Source organism: Triturus cristatus, chromosome 8 (genome assembly GCF_964204655.1).
Source record: "Triturus cristatus chromosome 8, aTriCri1.1, whole genome shotgun sequence".
Taxonomy (NCBI): Eukaryota; Metazoa; Chordata; class Amphibia; order Caudata; family Salamandridae; genus Triturus; species Triturus cristatus.
Window position 1 is genome coordinate 313973160 of NC_140591.1, and position 23345 is coordinate 313996504.

Genomic DNA, 23345 nt, shown 5'->3' on the forward strand with positions numbered 1-23345 from the left:
TCCTGCTGGGTTTGGCCGTTCTGCAGTCCTTTTGGTGCTATGGTTCTGTGGTGTATTGATCCTTCGTTCTGGGTATGATCTGTGCTCTCCTTGGCTGCGACCTGGGTCTCTCCTGGAATCACATGGGCTGCATTCCCCTGCCGATCTATCACTGGGCTTTAGCCGGTCGGGTGATATGCCACAGATAACACTGTAGACTGGCGCGAGTAAAGCCTGTGGGGCGGATCGGGCTAACGGTTTTACTTTGACTCCTTTCTACCTGGGAGGCTTACGTTGTTCCCTCCGTTCGGTGTTAGCGGTACGTCACCCCTCACACGTTATGGTTGGTGAGCGCGTTGTCCTTTGCTTAACTTTGTCTGTTCGTCATTTATCGCTGGTGTGGTGCATTACAAGGATGGCGGCGCCCAGCCGAACGTTTCGGTTTCACTCGGGCCGATTTGGAGCATTGGGCGCACCTCCGATCTTTCCCTAGGCTTCGGTTCACAGCAGTGACCCAGTTTATGATATGAGCCCTCTCCTATATGCTAGACTTCTTCCTCTCTCCACCGCCGTCTGTACAAGTCTTAGGTTGTTGTTCGTCGTGTGTATATCGTTGTTGTTGCTTCCCTAAAATGGCAGCCCCCGTCAGCCAGTGTCTATTTGGAGCGTTAGGTGCACCACCGATCTTCCCCTATGCTTCGGTGCTTAGCTTTGTTTGTTCGCAGTTTATCGCTGTTGTAGTGCACGTGATGTCCCTTGCTTATCTCTGTCTGTTCGCCATTTATCGCTGTTATGGTGCGTTACTAAGATGGCAGCCCCCAGCCGAAAAGTTTTGGTTTCGCTCGGGCCAATTTGGAGCGTTGGGCGCACCTCTGATCTTTCCCTAGGCTTCGGTGCACCGTAATGACCCAATTTATGATATTAGCCCTCTCCTATGTGCTAGACTTACTCCTCTCTCCCCCCCCCGTCTGTGCAAGTTTTAGGTTGTTGTTCGTCGTGAGTGTCCCATTGTTGTTGCTTCCCTAAAAGATGGCGGCCCCCATCTGCCCGTGTCTGTTTCAGTTTCGGTTACGTCTTTGGGTGTTAATTTTATTGGACCTCCGTTTGTCCCTAAATTAGCGCTGTCAATTCCGCGATATCGCATGAAGTTCCCAGCAGCACTGACCTTGCGTGCGATTATACGGGTTGGTTGCAGGGAAACACTGTGTGCGTGTCTGAAACTCTGGAATCTGCCTCGGGGTAGTTCAGCTTGCGGCCACCATCTTGGATCCTGTTCTCATCTCCTCTTCGATCTTGGGTTTCTCCCTCACACATTGCTTGCCCGGTTGATTTGCTCAGCCCAGCCGGTTCTCTGCATGTTCCGACGTCCTCTGTTGTCACCGCCTTCCTGTTTCTCTCAGTGCATATAAGTTCTTTTGTGGTGCTCGCTCCCAGGGTCAACGGAGCTATGGCGTCAGGCGTCTGCACCCATTGCTGTCTAAGCCACGCCCCAACATTGCCTCTTTTAAACAGTTGAGTCCCAAACTGGATAAATCGGACGAAGACGCACATAGACCACAAAAATTGGAACGCCAAAGTTCTTCATCTACTGGGTTAGATGTTTTGATGCAATCTCTACCCAAACTTCTGGCTATTGCAAACCAGAATTTACGCATATTCCGAGAATATACCTCAGACTAAATATCAAACCATAACTTTGCAACTTTGGTTATTTTATTCATTTTCATTTCTAACTTGGAACATTTAATAGTTCAAGACCTCTGTGAGATACCCAGGTGTATAGAAGTACTAGTATAAGCTTTTAGATTCGGTACAACGGTACCCCAGAACAAGCACAAGAATGCCTCAAATTTCACAACATCCAAAGATGAAGAAAATGCCTTAGATGCATCACTTAACCAACATAATAAGGCATCTTGTGATAAATAATTTCAAACACATACATGGCAAGAATGAGAACTTAATTAAAAATTAGGGACCTTTGCCTCCCACCTTACACCGGAACAAAATTCCAGTGAGATATAGAGCTGAGAACAATCGCTCCAAGAGTGAGGGCGAATTTCAAAGTTGATAACAACATAAAAAGCCCAGTATTGGATGAAAATGTAACGAAAGAGTGATTGGCACAGACCTCTTTGTGGTATAAGCATGTTTTTGTTGGGTTGCAGTTCTCAAAAGAGTGAAAAAAAATCCAGAATAGTTCTTTTCTTTGGAGTGGAAATGGTCTGCAAAGTCTCTTGCAAATTAGTTAACGATGCAGATCCAGCCAATGCTGCCAAATGCTCAATACTGGTAGGTTGATAAACAATAGTTCTATTCTGCAGTTCCTTTGAGCACAACGACACATCCACTTTTCCACTTGTAATTATATTTCAGACAACCTCAGTGAAAGTTGATGATTTGCCACAACACACTCCCCGTAAGCAGTTGAGATCAAACCATATTGGGTTTGTCGCAGTGGGACAAAATCCCCTGTGTAAGTTCGGAGCCGAGTTATACGCCGGAAGGACATCAAATTACCAAAATAGCCAATAAGCAGCAAGCTCTATTACTGGAACAAACTGCACCATCCTGACACCAGCCACCTCCATTCAGTGCAGAGGGCTGCATGCACCTAGTGCTAATCCACGGAAATAATGCAGTATCCTGACGGCTTGACCCCAGAAGCTGCAACCACTTTTGGTACAATCCAGTATGGTATGGAGCGGTCTGAAGTTGGAGCCTCCAAAGGTCTCTAAAAAACCCTTGCAGATGGGGGCTCTGGGGATTCGGGAGACTTCGAACTGCTACCCCTCCTTCCCTCCTGAGGGACTTCCTTATGGCCACACAGCCTCCTCCTCAATCTGCGTCCTGCCTTCCAAGTATGCAAAGGGTGTGGTAATCAGGTAATGCAGCATTTGACTATGTGTGCATACAGACAGTCTCCCACACATACAGACTGGCAGAGGCCTTTACTCTAAATGCATCTACCACTCTCCTCATTCATGAATCTTTCTTCTCCTCTTAGCAACACACAAATCTGCAAAACCAGAAATGTGCACTCACATTCCAGATAAACAATATCTCAATCAAGTTGCTTCAATAGCATCTTTTAGTGACCTCAGTGTCCCTCAAAGTGGTTCAACCAATTACATGAATAAAGCTTTTAATGCATGGTAAACATGACGTGACATTTAAACAGATTAACTCATTCTATAAACAACAGTCTGATATTCTTTGCCATAAAGCACAGTGAATGCCAGGCGCGTGTTGTCAGATATAGTGAAACAGTTTAAATGGTCCATCTCCAAGATTTTTTTTGGCTTTTCCCAATGCTCAGTGTTGGACCTGTCAGCCTTAGGGTGGATTTTTGCCTTCTTCTTCCTGTTTTGCTGAACTTATTTCTATTGGCCTTAGGGCTCTGTGCACTACCACTACTAACCAGTGTTAAAGTGCTTGTGCTCACCCCCTAAAACATCGTAAAATTGTCTTGCATCTGATTGGCTTATTGATTTACTTATATGTCCCTATTAGAGTGGTATACTATATACGCAGGAACAGTAAATTAAATGCTACTAGTGGGCCTGCAGCACTTATTGTGCAACCCACTTAAGTAGCCCTTTCAAACATACCTCGGGTCTGCCATTGCAGGCTATGTGAAGTTTAAACCTGCTAGTTTGACTTGGCAAAATAAACATTTTGTCAAGCTTAAAACTCCCAATGTAATACATAAGCACCAACCCGAGAGTAGGCCCTAAACAGCCCATAAGGAAGTGTGCATTGCATTTAAAAGGTTAGATATGTACTTTTAAAAGTTTCTTGTCCTGGTAGTGAAAAACTCACAAATTCATTTTTCACTACTTCAGGCCAACCTCTCCAATAGGATAACATTTGGATATCTTATTACAGTTAATACGTGATAACTTTGGTTTGGGAACAGGTAGAAATATCATGTTTGGTGTCTAAAGAAGTGTAATTTAGAAACCAGTTCAATGGTAAAGTCGGATTTTAATTAACAGTTCTGAAAATGCCAATTTTACAATATGGCATTTTCTTGTCCTAACTATTTGGTACCTGTATCGTGTGTCACATGACTAGGTGTAGTTGGCCTTTGTTTATTCCTCCCAGACTGTGACACAAAAGGGGACTAGGTGTTTTGATAGGATGTGACATTCTGACAGGATGAGAGGGGCAGAGCTGTGCGCAGTCACACCTACATATTAAAAGAGCTGCCTCAGCGCACACACACACACACACACACACTCAAAGACCTTCACATTAGCCTTTTGTCACCCCAGACATCTTCCGGCAGGGAGGAAAGAAGTATCAGAACCATCTCTCGGGGGAAACTCCAGAGGTTTCATCCACTTCAAAGCTGGCACCAGGTATAAAAATAGAACTCTCAGACAACTCTTTAGTTTACTTCTGGACCTGCAGAAGACTCTCAGAAGACTGACCTGCTGCCAGTAGCCTGCTGCGCACTTCAGGGGACTGCCTTAAGCCTGCCCTGTGCCCTTCTGAATCAGACCTGCATTTCTACTTGGCCCAAGGACTACTAGAGTCATTCTAAGGTCTAGTTGGCTGGCCACCTGATTAAAGCCTCAGGGACAGAAAAGGCACCTGGACCCAGCCTGAATGAGTCCTGACCCTCCAAGTGGTGCCCATCAAGTCCTGAAACCTTGGAAGTGGTGATAAATGTACCCCGATAGCCCAAATTAAAAACCTGGGAAGTAGAACATTTTCAGCCAAAAACTACACTGAGAACTTAGAGGACACATGGCCCTACGTGCTTGCCAATAAGTCGTAGGTGCATCGTCAGTCGATCTGACTTCATGGTAGCTCCCACTACATTCTTCTCTGCTGTAGCAAATCCTGTTCAGCAGCTCCTCTCAGAAAGAGCTGCAGCCTGCAGCCTTGTCCTGCTGGAGATTTCTGACTTCTAAAAAAGAGACTACACTCAAAGTAGAAATCTTCACCGCCACTTCTTCCATGGGTTCCCTGGTGGCATCTCCTCCTCCTTGGACACCACTGGTTGCCTTGCCCCACTGAACTTTACCTTATCAGATTTTTTTCTTTCAAAATTCTTCTAAGTCTCAAGGTAAGCAGAGACTGGACCAAACCCAATTTGTGTATCCGAACCACGCTCAATCACAATCAGGCATAACTTTCAACTTTGCCCCTGTCTTGCGCAACTAGATGTCTGTGCTGGGAGCTTTGATCTTTTAGGTGCCAGATTGCAGTAAACATTTTTAAAATTCATAACTCCACTTCTACTAATTGGATTTTTGTCATTTTGGTGTCAAATATTTTATAAAATGTTACTCTATTTTGGTAAGTTACTGTGGGATTTTTCTTGTGCCGTGTTTTCATGTTGTTACTGTTTGAGTGCTGTATAAATACTTAACACATTGCCTCTAACTTCAGCCTGACTGTTTTTGCGCCAAGCTACCAGAGGGTTAAGCACATGTTCATCTAACGACTTTTTGTGGTTCACCTTGACAAGGATTCTGGCTGTTGCTTGAGAAGGGCTCACATGCCCCTCAACTAACATTCCAAGCACTCACATTCAGTATAGAGGAGTGGATGAAATATTTGGTGATGGAAAGGAAGCAGGCTGATACCATCGACTATAGCATCGAGTTCAGAACCAATACAGAGATCAGTGAAAGATGTTTTCCAGAATCACTGTTTAAGCTGCTGTGAATAGTTGAAGACAAACAATGGGAGTCAATTAAATGGTAGGATGGATTCTGTTCCAAAACCATCATCTAGTCTTTTCTCTATTCAATAACATAGAGTTCTGTCTTATCCATTAGAGTATACGGTCCACGCAGGTGGGGATGTCAGGATGGATTACAGGTCTGTGGTCCAACTGGCACTGGATTTGGATATCATCAGTAACTACATTTGGAGGGTCACTTGATTGCTCAAGAAACTGTGTATTACGGTGTACAATGTGTGAAGTCTACTCAACAGGATGTTGGGCTTCAGAAAGTACTATTTGGGATAAAGTGCTCCCTGTCATATAACATAAGGTTATTGCAAGACACAAAGGAGATCCTTGGCCATATAAAGAAACAGGGCCAAAGGCCAAGGCCCTTCATAAGTTCATGGAACTCCGAAGTGACTTGCAATATTCTTTTAATGTAGAGCAGAGGATACTTTATTTCCTACGATACATGGTCACACCTTCCTTCAAACTGATTAAATCCTTGGCATCTTGTTCTTTCATGTTCATTGCACACAAGAGGAATACAAACTGTAATGGAGAAATGTAGACACCAGAAAGCAAATAGGCATTTTTCCAAAAATGTATTAGAATTAGTTTAATGCAATTCTGATACACATTCTGCCCGCGAAAGAAAGAGGGAGAACATTTACTACTTCCAATGTGAGGGGGTGTTTGTGCCTTTATGCTTAAGTCTGCCAGATACTATTCCACAAAGGAATAAATATCGGGGATCAAACCGTGACCCTCGGCTCCAGAGTCAGCCACCCTGGCCGCTGCACCACACCGATACTTTTAGAGATCTGTAGAATAATTTCTTATGAATGTTTTTCTGATTTGACATGACGATTAGCAGTCAATTTCAGCATCACTGTTGAGTCAGAAAGCAAAATTAGTGTAAGACATTATTGTTTTCCTCCATTCCAACAGTTTTTTTAGTCTAGCATTTAATTACCTTGCCACCCCCAGAGCACGAACCCAGTCTCTAGATGTCATACAATTAAATAAATAATTTCAGCCCTGATTTATAGTTTGCCATTCTGCCCGTCCTCCAAAAGGGCAAAGGAGTATTTTACTACGTCGCCCTAGTGGAGGTCCAACCGCCAAATTCTGAAATGTCCATCAGCCTGTGGAACATTTTAAACATTCACAGGAATCACATCAATGCAGTTCCTGTGAATGCAATGGAACTTGCAGTACGACCCCATCAAACATTATGGAGCCATACAGCGTAGTTTCCAAAGTTTGTATATTTTTAAAAACAAAACTAATAAAAAAATGCTAGGCTCGTCATGGGACATCTCCCATTGCCAGGGGGTATTTTCTGTGTTTTACTGTACCTTACCCACCAGGGTTTTCCTGGCAGTAAAAACAGCTATATGTATGTATGTATATGTCTGGCCATCCAAAATGGGTAGGAGGACATAAAGCCAATTCTCCAGTGGCCAGCACTATGGCCATAATTGCAATGGTGGTCGGTGGAATGACCAACCGCCATCGCAGCAGAAATGTGACTGGCCAACAAGGAGTCGGCTGTCCCACCCGCCATATAACGGTTATACCGCTGTGTAGGCAGTTGGAATGCCTTTTTCCACTGCAACTTGTGCTATGGCCCAGGAAAAGGGCCACAGCACAAGCAGCATTGAAAGAAGGCAGTTTGTGCACATCCGTGCACTGTGTGCCAGGCACGATGTGGTGCCTGGCATACAGAGCATGGATGCGGGGGGGCAAGATAAGTGCCCACCAGGCCACTTAGATGAGGCCTACGGGGGATGGGGGCCCTGATTGGGGCCCGCAAAGTCCCTTTCTGGCTGCCATTTCATGGAAGCTGGACCACTAAGAAAATGCAGTTGGAAAGGGATATCCTAATCCCTACGGCAGTGCCTGCACAGGCACAGACCCTATTCAATCAATCAATCAATCAATCAGGTGGCTTGAAGAGTGCGACTACTCACCCATAAGGGTCTCAAGGCGCTGGGGGTTAGAGGGGAACTGTTGGTCCGTCGAAGGCGCTGTGGTACAGTTGAAGAGCCAGGTTTTGAGGTCCTTCCTGAAATGAGGCAGTGACGATGCTTGCAAGTTGTTCCTGATCTTTGCTGTGAGGTAGGAGAAGGATCTTGATCCAGCCGTAGTCTTGCGAATACATGGGACGGTAGCCAGGATCAGTGGGCTGGAGTGGAGGTCTCTGGTGGCTGCGTGGAATGTGAGGTGGTGGTTAAGGTACGCAGGTCCCGCATCGTGTAGGGCTTTTTAGGCCCGTGTGAGGAGCTTGAAGGCGATTCTTTTGTTGACTGGGAACCAGTGGAGGTCTCTCAGGTGGACTGTGATGTGACTGCGGTGGAGGATGTTAAGGATGAGTCTGCCAGAGGCGTTCTGAATGTTCTGCAGTTTCTTGAGGAGTTACTGGGTGATGCTGGCATAGAGTGCTTTGCCGTAGTCAATTCTGTTGCTGATGAGTGCGTATGTGACAGTCTTTCTGAACTCAATGAGGATCCACTTGAAGATCTTTAAGAGCAGGTGTAGTGTGTGGAAGCAGGATGATGAGACAGCGTTGATCTGGCGGCTCATGGTTAGCGTGAAGTCCAGGATGATGATGAGGTTCCGTGCGTGGTCTGTGGGGGGGTTCCAAGTGCTGTGGGCCACCAGGAGTCGTCCCAGGTGGAGGAGGTGGAGCCCATGATGAGGATTTTAGTCTTCTCTGAGTTGACTTTGAGACAGCTGTTCTTCATCCAGGTGCGTACAGCCTTCATCCTGTCGTGAAAGTTGTTCTTGGTGACTGTGGATTTGTTGGTGAGGGAAAGAATCAGCTGGGTGTTGTCGGCGTAGGGGACGATGTTGAGTCCATGTTTCCTGACGATGGTGGTGAGCGGGGCCATGTAGGTGTTGAAGAGAGTGGGGCTCAGGGAGGAGCCTTGAGGCACCGCACAACTGATCTCTGTGAGTTCAGACTGGAATGGTGGTAGTCTGACTCTGTGTTCAGCCACTGAGGAAGGAGCGGATCCATTCCAGGGCTTTGTCGCAGGAGTCTTCTGAATACGGTGCGGTTCGAAACGGTATCGAAGGCAGCCCAGGGGTCCAGGAGGTTGAGGGCTGTAGTTTTGCCTAGGTTAAGGAGGGTTCGGATGTCTATGGCGATGAGGTGGTCGGTCTTGTAAGGTTAGGAATCCGACTGCCGTCCTGATGGGATCTTTGATCCTGTCGGAGGTGGTGGTCCCACCGCCTGACCTCTGCACTCCGACCGCCGGTATAGTTATCCGGCAGCCAGATCTATTTCCAGAATGTCAGACAGACTGCCTCCGACGACCTGTCAGTGGCGGTCCGCCCCTCATCGCGATGACCTCCTATATTGGGCTGTCTGAAAGGTTTGGCCATGTTGGAGACAGAGTAGTTTCCTCTGTGGCCGAACTATGGTCTGTCTGCTTCTAAATTCGGCGAATGGACCGTTATGTTGGCGGTAAGCATACTCCGTCTCCATTGCAAAGACTATCTATACAACCAGCATATAAATCGGACCATAAATCATGATTCTTTGTATCTTTGTGACATGTCCCTCAGCTTAACTGAGAGTGAGAATTTCGCAACTTTTGCCGGTCTTCTTTCTCTCAAAAGACGAAGGCGGAGAAATCAGTGGCCGTGTTGAGGTCCGCATTGCTCCCTGACGAGATGGAATAAACATCATCCACTCACTTTCTTCAAATCCGAAGTCTCAGACTAAGTAGGATTTTTTTTTCCAGGAGGAAAATTACTCGCCATTTTCTTTGGTTTACTGTAATTTAATATGTCTTGTTGTTTCTTCACATTGAACGTCTGTATAAGAGCCTGACATCCAGGGGGGGATTTCCTCACTAGATTCACGAGGTCCTGCAATCTCAGCAGGCCAGAATTCTTCTTCTCTGTGAAGTGACTCTTGCTGCTTATTTTAATTGGGAGCCTTTATTACACGAGCACTCTGCTCTCTGTTTGGGATGGAACAAGGATGCGCAGGAGGAGTCACCAGGGTTAACTACCTCACAGGTGTAAATATCGACGCAGCAAGTAATTACCAGGCAGGACTGCGAGCTCCCTTTCCCCTCCGCTCCGTGACGCAGATACCATCTTCAGGGCAGGTGAAGTGCTATGGAAGTAACTGAATTACAACGACCACGAACCTGTATTGTGCCTGTTCTACCTATGTGGGATTGTTACACTGTGCTGTGTCTTAAGGCGCGTATGGAGAAGTGCAAAAATACAGTCCACACGCACATTATTTGTAATAATTGGTGGGTCACATTTTCATCATGGTAGTAATTATTATAGTGGGTTTCTGCTTATGGTCAATGAATAGATCAGCAGGTGTCATTTCTTTCTTCATTAATAGTAGACAAAGCACACCCGCCCTGTCGGCAGCAGGGTGGAGATTCTCTCTTTAAGGCAGTGATCCTGGTGAAAGTGTCAGGCGGCATTAAGCAGAACATAGGCAGAAACGCATCGACCGTCTGTTCGTGATAGAGTTGGTTACCTTATCCTCTAGGTCTGTAACCTTATGGGAGTGGAGACAATATACTAAATGAAATACCCACCATAACACAATTTTAATAGGTGACCCTTTGTGTGTAAGATATGAAACTGAATCCGTTTAAAAATTGGCTCATCTAGGCAAGACTAAAAGACCACGAAAAGGGTCCATCCGAAGTTTGTATTTCAGATGAAGAGTAACACAATTATGAAACACGCCACTTTGTCGGGGTGAGTTGTGTGTGTCCTTTTTACATAAATATACTAGAGATCTGATAGCCTAACTAAATGAAGGGTGTCTAACACAACTATTGCATGTCTGGGATATAGATTTATTTAGTGGTAACGTGTGTGGAAGGTTGGGTTGCAACCCCCTTACAAAAACATGTTATCATCTTCCTCCCTATTCGTGTAAACACTGAGGCAAAAGTAAAGCAGCTTTGTCTAAAAAATTGAGGGGCATATTATCAAGAACAGCGTTAAAAATGATCGACGGTTTAGCGGCAGAAAACTGCCGCTAAAGCGGCGATAATGGGCTTGATAATATGCCCTTGAGAAATCCAATAGAAGTCCATGTTCTGGTGTCAACATGGGCTTCTATTGGAATTCTCCAGGGCATATTATCAAGCCCATCATCGCGGCTTTAGCGGCAGTTTTCTGCCGCTAAACCGTCGATCATTTTTAACGCGGTCCTTGATAATATGCCCCTGAGTCTCCTAACTAAATCAAAACCAGTTGGGCAAGTTCTTCAGCCATTCACCCAGTCTCCATCTCAGACCTATAAGCTGTGCCTGGCTGCCTGCCATGTACAGCAGGCTATGGGCACAGAGCTGGCCGATGGACAGGCCCCAAGACTGGCCTCATTCCACCAAACCAGCTGCACATGGCTTTTGGCCAAGTCCTACATCTGCCCCAACCACACCAGCTGTGCCCCGCGCCTAGCCCACATGCCCAGTGTGCTCAATCTGCACAGGCTTTGGCTGTGTGCAGTTTTACTGTGATTTTGGTTTTCGTTTGGCTTTCAGGACTTGCCAATTAACAGATTTTTTTTAAAAAATGTTTAAAAAGTGTTCTGTAGTTAAATGGTGAAAACAGAAGGGCAGTATGCGTCCCCCCACTACATTCTACCTGGGCTCCCCGCCTACCTCCCTGATATTTTTTTACATGATGCAGGCTTTGGTATATAGTATATAATGGCCAACTCAACAAACCTTTTCAGTTGTGACCATATTGGGCCTCCTGATGACTTGAGGGTCCGGCAGTGGACAGATTTGAAAAAATATTTCCTCGTCCTTTTGTGTTTGGAGCTGGGAATTCTATGGCCTTTCAGAAGTAACTGTCAAGGTACCTCTATATTGTAACCCTTCAAACTTCATCACCAATAGTTATGCAATCCAAACACTGCAAACTACTCAATAAATGTGCACAACAAAATGGGTCCGTTGTAGGTAAACTGCTACTGTCCTCGAACTGTGTGCTTTAGAGCTTGTCCTATCATCGCCCTCGCACCCCCTGGCAATAAATAAACACTAACCCACAAGGCCTGGTCACAGGGGAAGAGGCAGCATCTGGAGACTGTGGCAGCAGTGAATGCAGAATGGATACTGTGGTCTTCGAGGGGGTGGAAGTCCATGTAGCAAAGAGCTGCAGGATAAACCAATACCATGTTGGAAGGGGCTGGCAGACAAACTCTGTTTTTTTGTGCATTTCTCTCTAGTGGGAACCCAACATCTCTCATGCACATAGCGAGCTCACCTGAAACCTGTTGCCAATTAGAAAGTGTTAGACCTGTCAGCCCTTTGGGTGGTCCCTCCTCATCATTATTTATTTTGTCCCACTTTTGCCTCAAGCCCTGTTGGTATTTTTCCTTTTTGGGAACCACCAGACTTTTTCGTATTGATGCAGATTCAGGGAGCCATTTTAGCTACCCCTGGAACTTCTGTCTGAGGGCCTGGAGCACAAAATGGTGGCCACCTGTGACATCACCAGCACCCACTGGAACCTACTAGAACCTTCTGCAACATTCTGGAGCCCTGTGACAGTTGGAGGCGGTTTAGAATGTTGGGAAGCTAAGACAGAGAGTTGGCAGTTGGAGCTGGCAGTTGGCACCTGACTGATGAAGAGAGAGCAGCAGAAACCTGAAGGAGGAAGGAGTGAGGCAGCAGGGGTGGAAACTTGTGCCTGGAGTGGGGTCCATAAACCCACCCTTGATACTAGTCCCTACTGACTGAGCCCAGCCTGGAGCCCTGTGTGGGAAGAAGCAAGAAAAACCATCTTAAGGACCTGGACAGCAGGAACAGGCCTTAGAAGCAAAGAACAGCAAAGTCCTGACCTGATTATTGGTTTTCCTGGAGTCCGACGTCGAGAAGCCTAGAGATCCGGAGCCCGAGGTGGAGAAGCGGCGCTGACTGGAAAAGCAGACGTCGTACCCGGAGCCGCCAGAGGTCGAGAGAGGGCGCCGACGGAGGTCGTAGAGAGTACCAGAGGTCGAGGAGGAAGTCAACCGAGGTCGAGTGAGCGGCGTCGACGGGGGAGTGAAGTCCGCCCTCCGGAGTCGCCGGAGACCGAGGTGAAGCGTGCCGGAGGTCGGGAGTGGAGATCGCACTCCGGAGTCGCCGGAACCTGAGGAGAGGAGCATCGGAGGTCGGGAGTGGAGGTCGCACTCCGGAGTCGCCAGAACCTGAGGAGAGGAGCACCGGAGGTCAGGAGTGGGGATCGCACTCCGGAGCCGCCGGAAGTCGACATCGAGTCAAGGCCGGCCGACGTCATCGAACCTGAGGTCGCCATCGGACCGGAGCCGCCTGAAGTCGACATCAAGCCAAGACTGCCCGACGTCATCGAACCGGAGGACGAGATCGAGCCGAGGCCGCCGACATCGAACCGGAACCGCCTACCGGCGTCGTCAAGAACTGACATTGCGCCGAGGCCGCCGACATCGAACCGGAACCGCCTCACGGCGTCGACACGACTCCAGCGGCGTCGGAGCTTCAGAAAAAGGGCAGTAAGTGGAATAGAGGGCGCCTAAGGCCCTGTGGAATCCTGAGAGACTACCCTAGGGGCTAGAGAGGTGCTGGAACCAGCTTGATTGTGCCAGGGGTGAGCTGAGACTAATTCAGAGGGGTTGTGTAGAGTGAGGGAGCCAGGTCTCTAGAACCCCCCCTTGATCTGTCTCAGTTTAGGCCTCAGCCTTGTCCAAGCCAGGGAGTAGACACCCTCAAGCCATCCATCTAAACACAAGCTGTGACTGGGCCAAATCAGCCCATAGGAATCTAAATGTGATCTGATTCACTGTCAGCTTTTAATTATTTATTGAGAGCACGGTATTTATTGTATTTAACCTATTTATTGCTTCACTGTATTTATTGTTCCACAGTATTTATTGTCGCACAATATTTATTGGCTTGCAGTATTAATTGCCTCAGAATATTTAATTGCCTGTATGTATTGCACTTATATTTATGCCTTAATTATTTATGATCACCCCTATTTATCGAATCATTAAGACAGTATTTATTTGACCTGCACTATTTAAAAAGCCTTGTATATTGTGATTGTGTTATTATTTATTTAATCAGCAACTAAGAGAAAAAGAAGATAAAGAAAGATATTTTCATAATTTTTACGGTGTAGAGTCGTTTTTGGAACGGATGCACGCATGGTTATTGTATGGGTATGTCGTATGCTTAGCACGGTGCCTGATTCCTGACCACTCGAGCCAAGCTACCACTGTGTATGTCTGGAGAGACCCCGTTACCACCAACCTCTTCAGGCGTGGGAGTGGGGTATTTCCAACAGAAAGGATGTGGCACAGCGACCACAGCTGCTGACTCAGGCGCAGGGGAACCTGGCTCGCATCTCGGCTCACCATCCTGTGATTCTGGGCAAATCACTTAGGGGCATATCAACAACAACCGGCGATAATTATCGCTGAGCGCACTTAGCGCTCGGATAATTATCGCCGGCTAGCGCCGATTTTTATCGCTGAGATAGCGTGCTATTAGCAACGCTTATCTCATCGCGATAAAAATCCTAGCGCTAACTGGCTAACGTGAGATTATCGCTGGAAACCCAGCAATATTCTCTCGTTAGCTAGTTGATAGGGACTCACAAACTTAGCCATGATATCCACCTTCCATAGGATATCATGGCTAAGTCAGTCCTGAAGCAGGTGTTAGGAAAGTAGCGATAACAGGTGTTATCGCTACTTTTCCTGACGCTATGCTTCATAGCGTGGGGCTTGATGATAGGAGAAATGTCGCTTAGCGACATTTCTCCTATCATGTCAGGTCAGGAACGCCCACTTTGCATCTCATTAGAGATGCAAAGCTGGGCGTTAGAAATCCCCACGCTAAAGCAAGGTTTCACGCGTTAGCGTGACCTTGCTAATATAGCGATAAAATTATCGCCGCTTTTCGGCCAAAAACGGCCGCTAAAGCGGCGATAATTTTTTATCACCTCGTTGTAAATATGCCCCTAAATCTCCCCCGTGCCCATGGACAGCGCCTGGATACCTATAGAGCTGACTGGCTACGACTGCTTCTGTTGATTAGATATTGTTCCAGTTCCTGCCGTAACTTCCTTCCTCTTCATGGAGCATGCCCATGATTCCTGTTTTTATCTGCCTTGAACTCCTCTCCTGCCCCCCATTATTTTGACAAATTTTCACTACTGATCAATGAAGCTATTCTTGGGAGTTCCTTCTGACTGATTACTCTGACATGTACTTGTGCCTGCTTGCAAACATTCTCTACAGGAATTTATTATCATTTCTCCGAAGTTACTGCTGGGAATGCATATTATCAGGAGATGTTTATTCTGGATTAGGTAGTTAATTTAGGGAGTCGATCAATGGTGAGGCAGAGGAAGATAAGACAAGAACCTACAATCACATTGTACTATAAGGACAATTTACTCATTATTTGACTTGGAGTGGGGAAGTCATACTGCAAGTGCATGAGGCACTTATGCGGTTCTCTCCCCTGCCTCTCATGGAGACTGGGAAGAGATGGAAATAAAAAAATGGCCATTACCGTATTTTTAAATAATCTACCTTCCCAGCCTTAGACATGATGGTTGGAGAGATATACCATCCCCCACCCTTAGGCAGTACACACCCCCTACTCTTGGGCAAGGTGAGTGATACACACCACCTAAACCCTTGGGCATGGTTGGGGTGTCACATATGGAGATTTTTTACATATCTGTATAAAATATTTTGGCTGTCTGTTTTCTGGCACACTTATTGCATCCAATAAGACTACGGTGGTTTTGTGTCAACCCCTTCCTCATGGTTTGATGGCTCAGTCCCTTGCTTCTAATTGATGGCTCTTCTCCTTATTCTTGCGTTTGTCCTGCCCAAGGAGCATTTCAGTACAATAGGAACTATTTTCTCTGCCTCTTCCTGCTCCTTTTCAGCCTCCTACATTATTTATTATAGTTTGGTATCTTGATCTTGTTGTAGCGTCACTGCACCCTTTACTGCGACTATTCTCTTATCTTATTACTCGCCTTATGTCTCACTCACTTGGTCATACTGAGAGTGGTCAGACATAGGAGATCTAACTCCAGTTATCTATTGAGGACCAGGAATTGGGTAACTGACTTACAAATTCATAATTAGATTCATGTATATAATTCTTAGAACTAAGCTATACAAGTACAGTATTATCATTGCTAGACCAAAGTTCCTGAAGAAATTCAGTCGAACTGAGATCATACAAACCAATAATTCAGTTAAAGCTGTGCAGAATAATAACATTAGTATCTGCTGTCCAGGGATCTGTCTGTTAGAATTCCCATCCCTCATTAATACCCAATTGGAATGCACAATCAGTCATTGGAGACTAATCATGGAGAGACGGAAACAAGATTTAGTTAAGGATAGATTTTTATCAGTAAATTAAGAGGAGTAAAAACATTAATAGCAGGCATTTGAGATTTAAGAATGCAGGATAATCAAATTAAGATAGTTGATTGCTATTAATTACCAAAGCTCTGGAAAAGTTCAGGAAGGGACATGAATCATATCAGCTCAAAGGTACTCTCCGATGCAGGAAAGAAGTCCGGAAATAGTGCACACATCGTATGCTTCACGCATAGAAAGCCAATAGAGTCTTCATAGAAGAAGCAAATGATGTGTCTCTCAATCCGCGAGGAAGAACACCAGCTGTTCCGGGGTGACAACTCCTAGGTCACCTCATCTGGTCAAATCACTCAGTCCATTAGTCAGTTCGTATAGGGTGATTGTCATGCAGCCTAAAGAAGAAGCATATTATATAGAAGAGGTGGTCATCACGTAATGTTCTCGAACAATCAAGTATATATAACTTTCAACAATGGTCCTTTAGCAAAAGCACATGAATGAGTTCAGGTGGACAGTTTCTCACGCAGATGTTCCCAAAGTAACAAAATTGTTGCAACCAGTCCTAGTATGCAAATGGGAATTCTCTATATGAGACCTAGTTTCTCCTCACATTGCAAGTTTACAAAACCTTTCCAGGAGAACAGAATGAAGCAGAAGAGGAAAATGCAGGCCTAAATTTAATTTGGTTCATGAAATACAGAATATAAAATAATGGAAATATACATTTCATTTAGAATCCTTTGGGACCTTATGTATTTCTTTCAGCTTTGTTGCATTTGCAAAGCATTTTAGTTTTGTTGTAAATAGCATGTGTAACTATGACATATTACTGCATTTTCAAAGTACCAAATTGTAAAATTATTTCAAAACATAAATTATTGATATCATTCCTGGTGATTCATGTTAGTACATGTATAAAGATGATTCCATGAAGGTTTCAGAGCATTTGGTTTTAGTATATGCGTACAGCACTCTTTTTTCCTTTCTCACTTGGTGCACAATTTCACATATGCAAAATATGGAGTTTTAAAATTAAACCCTGCAGTATGATACATCATAAGTATCTCCAAATCATGTTAGATTTCATTACATTATTCACACACATCATTATTTTGATAAAAATGGTTAGAAATCTTAAAACACCTATGCACATTTACCATTTGATAGATACACATTTAATTAGCAATCTAGGAACCTATATTACTTAATGCATATGTTTTCCCTCTATCCTACAATTTATGTGCTTGCATTTATGACTAACTAAGGGGCATATTAACAAGGGCTTTAGCACCGCTTTTTTGGCTTTAAAAGCCAAAGAAGCAAAGATAAAAATATCGCCCTATCAACAACAGGGTGCTAACATGCAAAATCGCATGTTAGCACCCTTTTTCACTACGCTTCCCTTTGCATCTCTAATGAGCAAAATAATAGGAGGAATGTCACTAAGCGACATTTCTCCTATTATCAAGCTACAGACTAACCCTGTTAGAGACAAAAAAAGCAGCGCTAACCATGGTTAACACTGCTTTTTTACGTCTGCTAATTTTCAGACTTATGTATCTGTATAGCATTGTTTGATTATTGCACAGATGGGCTGAATAGTAATTTAAAAAAATGGAGGATGTGGGTGATGAGAAGACACGTGACATTTTTCACCAATGGTACACCGGCGAGATGGATCACGTGGGTTTAAATTGTGTTAGCGGGAGGTTGAATCACACGGAGATTAAATGAGCACGGGAGGAGTTCCGTGCAAAAGATTCAGATTAGGTAAGCAGAGGGGATTTAGTTGGTTATATTGAACAGTAGGAGATAAGGTATGGGTGGTTCATAATATATTATTTGTGTAATGGGATTTAGTTAGTGGATTTGGGTAGTGTGAAACCGCATTTTTTTTTAACACAGAGGTAAAAGCACAACAAGCAGCTGGGCAAAAATGTGGGTTTTGTAAACAGCGTTTGCATCATGGGTGTGGGAGTTTATGTAATCACCTGTTTAAAAAGCAAATGAGCGATGTAAGGCAAGGGATGGTTTTGGGATATTGGGATTGTTTAGTTATCATAAAAAAAAACGGGGGGGGGGACACAGGTTTAAGTTTAATTTTATGTTACGTGGGATGTGAAACAATTTGTGGCTGACAATTATTTTTAAACCATAGATACCCCTGACGAAGGCTAAGGAGCCAAAATGCATTGGATGTGATGTTTGGATTCTTGGAGAGTTAACAAAATTCGCAAACTGCTGTATGATAGGCCTGGATGGGCAATCATGATGTAATTAACAAGCACAAGAATGTCGAATTTTGTAACCTTTGACGTGACACTAAGATTAAGACAAATCAAGTGAATAAAATATGGATGAAATTGGATACACAATGGATGAGGTGAATTAATTAGAATACCTATGTACATGCGGCTGTGCAACTCGGCTGACTCGTACTCTGCAAGTCACATTATTGGATTCATTAAGTAAAGTGCCATGGAACGGGGCACTTATGGAGTGCTGCACGCCAAACCAGATGAAAACTTAAGGTGTGTTAAAAAGAAAAAATAAAGGGTGTGATCCAGGTCACTGACTTTTTGAATTTTCAGACTTAGCCATGTAATCCAATGGGAGGTGGATTACATGGCTAAGTCCACCATGGGCTATCAACAAGGATATCCCTATCCTTGTAGTTTTGTCGCTGCATTACCAGAGATAACCTCGCAAAATGCCGCTATTGCTGGATTTTTTATCGCCTAGGCGGTTAGCGTTGTTAATAACGCGATAACCAGGCGATATTATCCAGCAACAGCGGGCGGTAAAAAAATTAACGCTAAGCGCCCTTAGCGTTAATTTTCCCTGTTCCTTGTTAATATGCCCCTAAGTCTTTTCATAATTTGTTTCTCATGATTCTTCAACATATAGCTAGCATAGTTGGTGCACTTTGTCTCTCAAATGTGTCATAATTGGTTTTATGTGTCAGTTAAGGGATTCAGCAAATTATCTGCTTCATCAACCTCCACACCCACCTTGAGCTTTTACATCTGCCTCACACTCTATCAGTGAACAAGCATCTTTAAATGGGTTTTAAACCATTCAAAGATGGCCCTTCGTGCACGCACTAACTCATGAATGCAAGTCATCCTTCTTGGAATGTTTTTCTTATGCTGTAAGAAAAATCATTCCAAGATGGCAGCAGGGGGGTGCACACGCATGCACATTGTGGAATGTTTTTCCTTTTGTTTTAAGACACATCATTCCAAGATTGCTGCTGTGTATTAGTGTGCATGCACAGCGGCCACCTTGGAATGATTTTTCTTAAAACAAAAGAAAAATCAATTGAGGATGGCAGCCATGCCTACGTGCGCATACTATGTGACCAGCTAGAGGGAAAAATCATTGGCCAAGCTAATCAGTCTCAGAAGAGACAAATTGGCTTTGTCGGTACGTTTTCCCTGAATAGAATGTTTATTTGCTATTCACAGAATTTAGTAAAGGAGACTAAAACAACAATGTACCCTCCATCATCTGTTGTAAAATCAATGTTCCAAGATAGTATTGTCCGTGAGAACTGATTATGTTGTTTTAGTCCATTCCACCAGTTCTTGTCTCCTGCCATGAGCTATGTTTGTAATTCTTCATAACAGGACTTAAATCCGTGTTTTTTGCTGTCCTAAACCAGCAAGATGGCCTGTGAGATCGCTCCATGAGTTAAACGCTGCCCAATGGTACATGAAGTGATACTAAGGTCTGGAGTTTCAATCCTGGAATGGCAAACTCATTGAAATCATTAAAACTGGGAAACTGTAACATATGATATTAAAAATGCTGAGTTATGACAGACATCCAATATTAATTGATGCTGTTTAAAAAAACAAGTAATTGGTATTATTGCTAAAAAGGACTTCATGAAAACTTAAACTTTGTTGTTGAAACATATTTAAACTACAGAAAATACCACATCCAGGCTCGCCTATAAAATACATGATAGGCCTTACATATTGGACTTCATACACGGAAATAATTTTGCTTCCTATTACAAATAAATTATCTAAACATGAATTTAATAAAAAAAATAACAAGGTTCGTCCACCAGCACCCTAACCTCTCCTTCTTGGTAACATAAATGGAGGATGGGAAACCAATGTAACCTGTCTGTGAAATGCACCAAGGGACGGAGCAACTCGGTTCATCAGTTTTTGTTGCTCAGATTGGTTACCTTACTGATCCCTGGAAGGTAGGTCTAAAATATTAACAATTTATCAAATGTTATCAGAGACATGTATAGGTGTTCTTCAAATAATAGTGCATACACACTCAGAAGTCATGCGGCTACGGAGCCCGGTACTTGGCACTTTGAAATAACTGCAAGTGATATTAAGTAGTAACAAAATAGGTGGGCTAATGAAATAGAGGTGGAATAATACTCACCTGTGTGTTTTTAATAAAATACAGCTTTTGTGACACCACAATTTCATTACAAGATCGGAGGCTCATATTATGCTTGTTCTAAACAATCAAATAACAGATTCAGCTGGATGAGTAAATGGTTTACAATAAAACGTTCTAAACATATCAACGTTTGACCAATCTGTATGCCTGAGAATATCATATAAACCTGCACCAGCCCAGAAAGCCCTAGAGGCCATGGCCCATCGGGCGTCAAAAGAATCAGTGCTGATGCCAGCCAAGGGCATCATCTATCTAACTCAACGGGCAAAGGTGGGAGCCGAAACCGGCTTGTGGGGTTTCTGAAAGGAATTGAGGAGTTGGGACCAGGAGGAAATTCTGAGATCTGCAGTTCGAGGAACGTACGTTTTTAAACAATTACTAACACATAAGAAGCGAAAAAAGGATAATGTACTGGTGTCAAGCTAGTCTTATTGCATTTATTAACCTGAAAATAAACTCCTAGAGGAGAATTATAAAAAGAAGACACATCTAATGCTGTAATATCAAAAACACGTTTGCGTGAAACCAAACACTAAAGCATAGTCAACTTTGCAGATAAATGCTTGAGCGAGAGATCAGCATTGTCAGGCCATGAAATAAACAAGCATAAACCAAATCAACATCTCACATGGTATTATACTTGGGAAGAGGTAGTTTAGAAAAGCGTACTCCCTCTAAAAGTCGACAGTCCAGAGGATGTTCACGAACAGGTCTTCCATCCACTCGGATATGCTCTGCAGAAATTACAGATCTGTAGGTATTAATGGTATGATAGGCCTTCCCTTGAGAAGCCAAAGAAGCCGGCCACATTTGCTGAAAGGGGATCTGAATCCCTGTCCAGACACCAGCTGCACCATACCAGCCAGGCTGACCTGTAGACTTTAGCTGTGCTAGGGGACTAGGATTGGTGGATGAAGTGTATAGCATCTTCTGAAATTCATGGAGTTTCCCATGAAGAACTGAAATCCTCCATGCAATGAGGGACAGGGAACCCTCTAGAATGAGGTTGTGATGCAGACCCTGAGGGCTGAGAAGCAAGTCGGGAAAGGGAGGAATCCACACTGGAAAATCTACAGATAGCTCCAATAGAGTTGGATACCACAGTTTAGTCTGCCAATGGGTGGGTGATCAGAACCAGGGATGATTGTTGCCAACCTGTGGGAGGACTTGGGCAATGAAAAGGAAAGGGGAAAAGGCATAGAGAAGAAGAGACTGGGGCCATGACTGGAGGAAAGCATCTGTAGCAAGAGCTAAAGGATCTGGCATCAAACTGAATAAAGAAGGGAGTTTATTCGGGAAGCAAAGAGGTCTATTAACATAGAGCCGAAGAGCAAAGAAAGATGATTAAATACTGAAGGATGAAGTTTCCAGTCACTTAAGTCGTGAATATATCTGAAAAATAGTCTGCCACCACATTCAGTTTGCCTAGGAGATATTCCGCTTTGACAGAGATGTTCCTTTGGAGACAAACTTCCCAAAGACTCTTGGCCAGAAGTGTCAAAGGTTTGGAACTTGTACCTCCAAGATGGTTTATATATCTGACAGCTGACAGGTTGGCCATTCGTAAGAGTATAGTGCACTTTCTTCTCTCCTTTATAAAGGATTGGATGACAAAGGAACCTGCCAGCATCATCAAGAAGTTGATGTGTAAGGAGGACTCCTGGAGAGACCATGTACCTTCAGTCAAGAGCTGACCACACTGTAGTGACTGCACTTCACACTTCCTTCCCCATAGTCTCCTGCCTAGCCCTGTAGAATGTTGACATCATGATGATGTAATAGAATGCTGCAGAGCTCTAGTTTTCCAGTTGAGAGTTAGGGCTGAGCTGGTACCATCCCGCTCCTAGTGGGGTTTTTATTTCCTTTATTTTTACTTAATGAATGTACTCTTATCCTGTACCATCTACTTAAAATAAATATACTTCCTCAACTACCTGGATTCCATGATCATCCCTCACTTCACACACCTTGCGCCCCATCCTGTCTGACTTGCATTGGATTTCAAGACAGGATCTGGGCGGGCAGAGAAAATCGTTCTCCCAGTCCAAGAGTATAAGTGACTTAGCCACCACGAGGTGTTTGTATCTGGACTCCGAATCCAGGGATACCTGACCTTTATGTAAGTGACAAATCTTTAGACTCTGTAATGCCTGCTAATGGAGAGGATTGGGAAAGATAGCTTGAATGGAGGAGGCTAGACGACCCACCAGGTGAGCTAGAGAGAACAGAGGGGAAGAGACAGAGCATGACATTTATATTTGTTTTATTAAAGCACCTTCTGTTAAGGCAGTTGAAGAACTGCCTGAGAGTTGTCCACTATGAAACCTAGGAACTACAGATATTTCGAAGGAATAAGGGAAGATTTTCGAAAATTGATGAGGAAACCTAGCCTTAGCAGGAGATCCTGACAGAGATGTAGTTAAGAAAGAAGTCTTGGGCCATAATCAATAATTTGTCGAGATAGATGATGAATCTTACCACTTGATTCCTGAGGAAGGCTACCACTGGCTTGAGAATCTTGATATACCATGAAGGGGCTGAAGGGAAGAGTCTTGAAATGGTAAAAGGATTGGCCCCATTGAAACTGGAGGTACTTCATGCATGTATCATGGATGAACCGGAACTGTCAAGTAGGTGTCTTGAAGATCTAGGCACACCAACCAATCGTCATGAAGTAGTAAGTCTCTAAGATGAAGAATAGTCTCCATCTTGAAATGATGATAAACCACAAAGTTGTTGAAGAAATTTAAATTGATGACAGGATGATATTTTTTGTACTTTTTGAGGACCAAGAATATGGTGCTGAGGAAACCGGAGGGATTGAACGTAGTTTGTTCAATAGCTTCCTTTGAAAGAAATGATTGAACT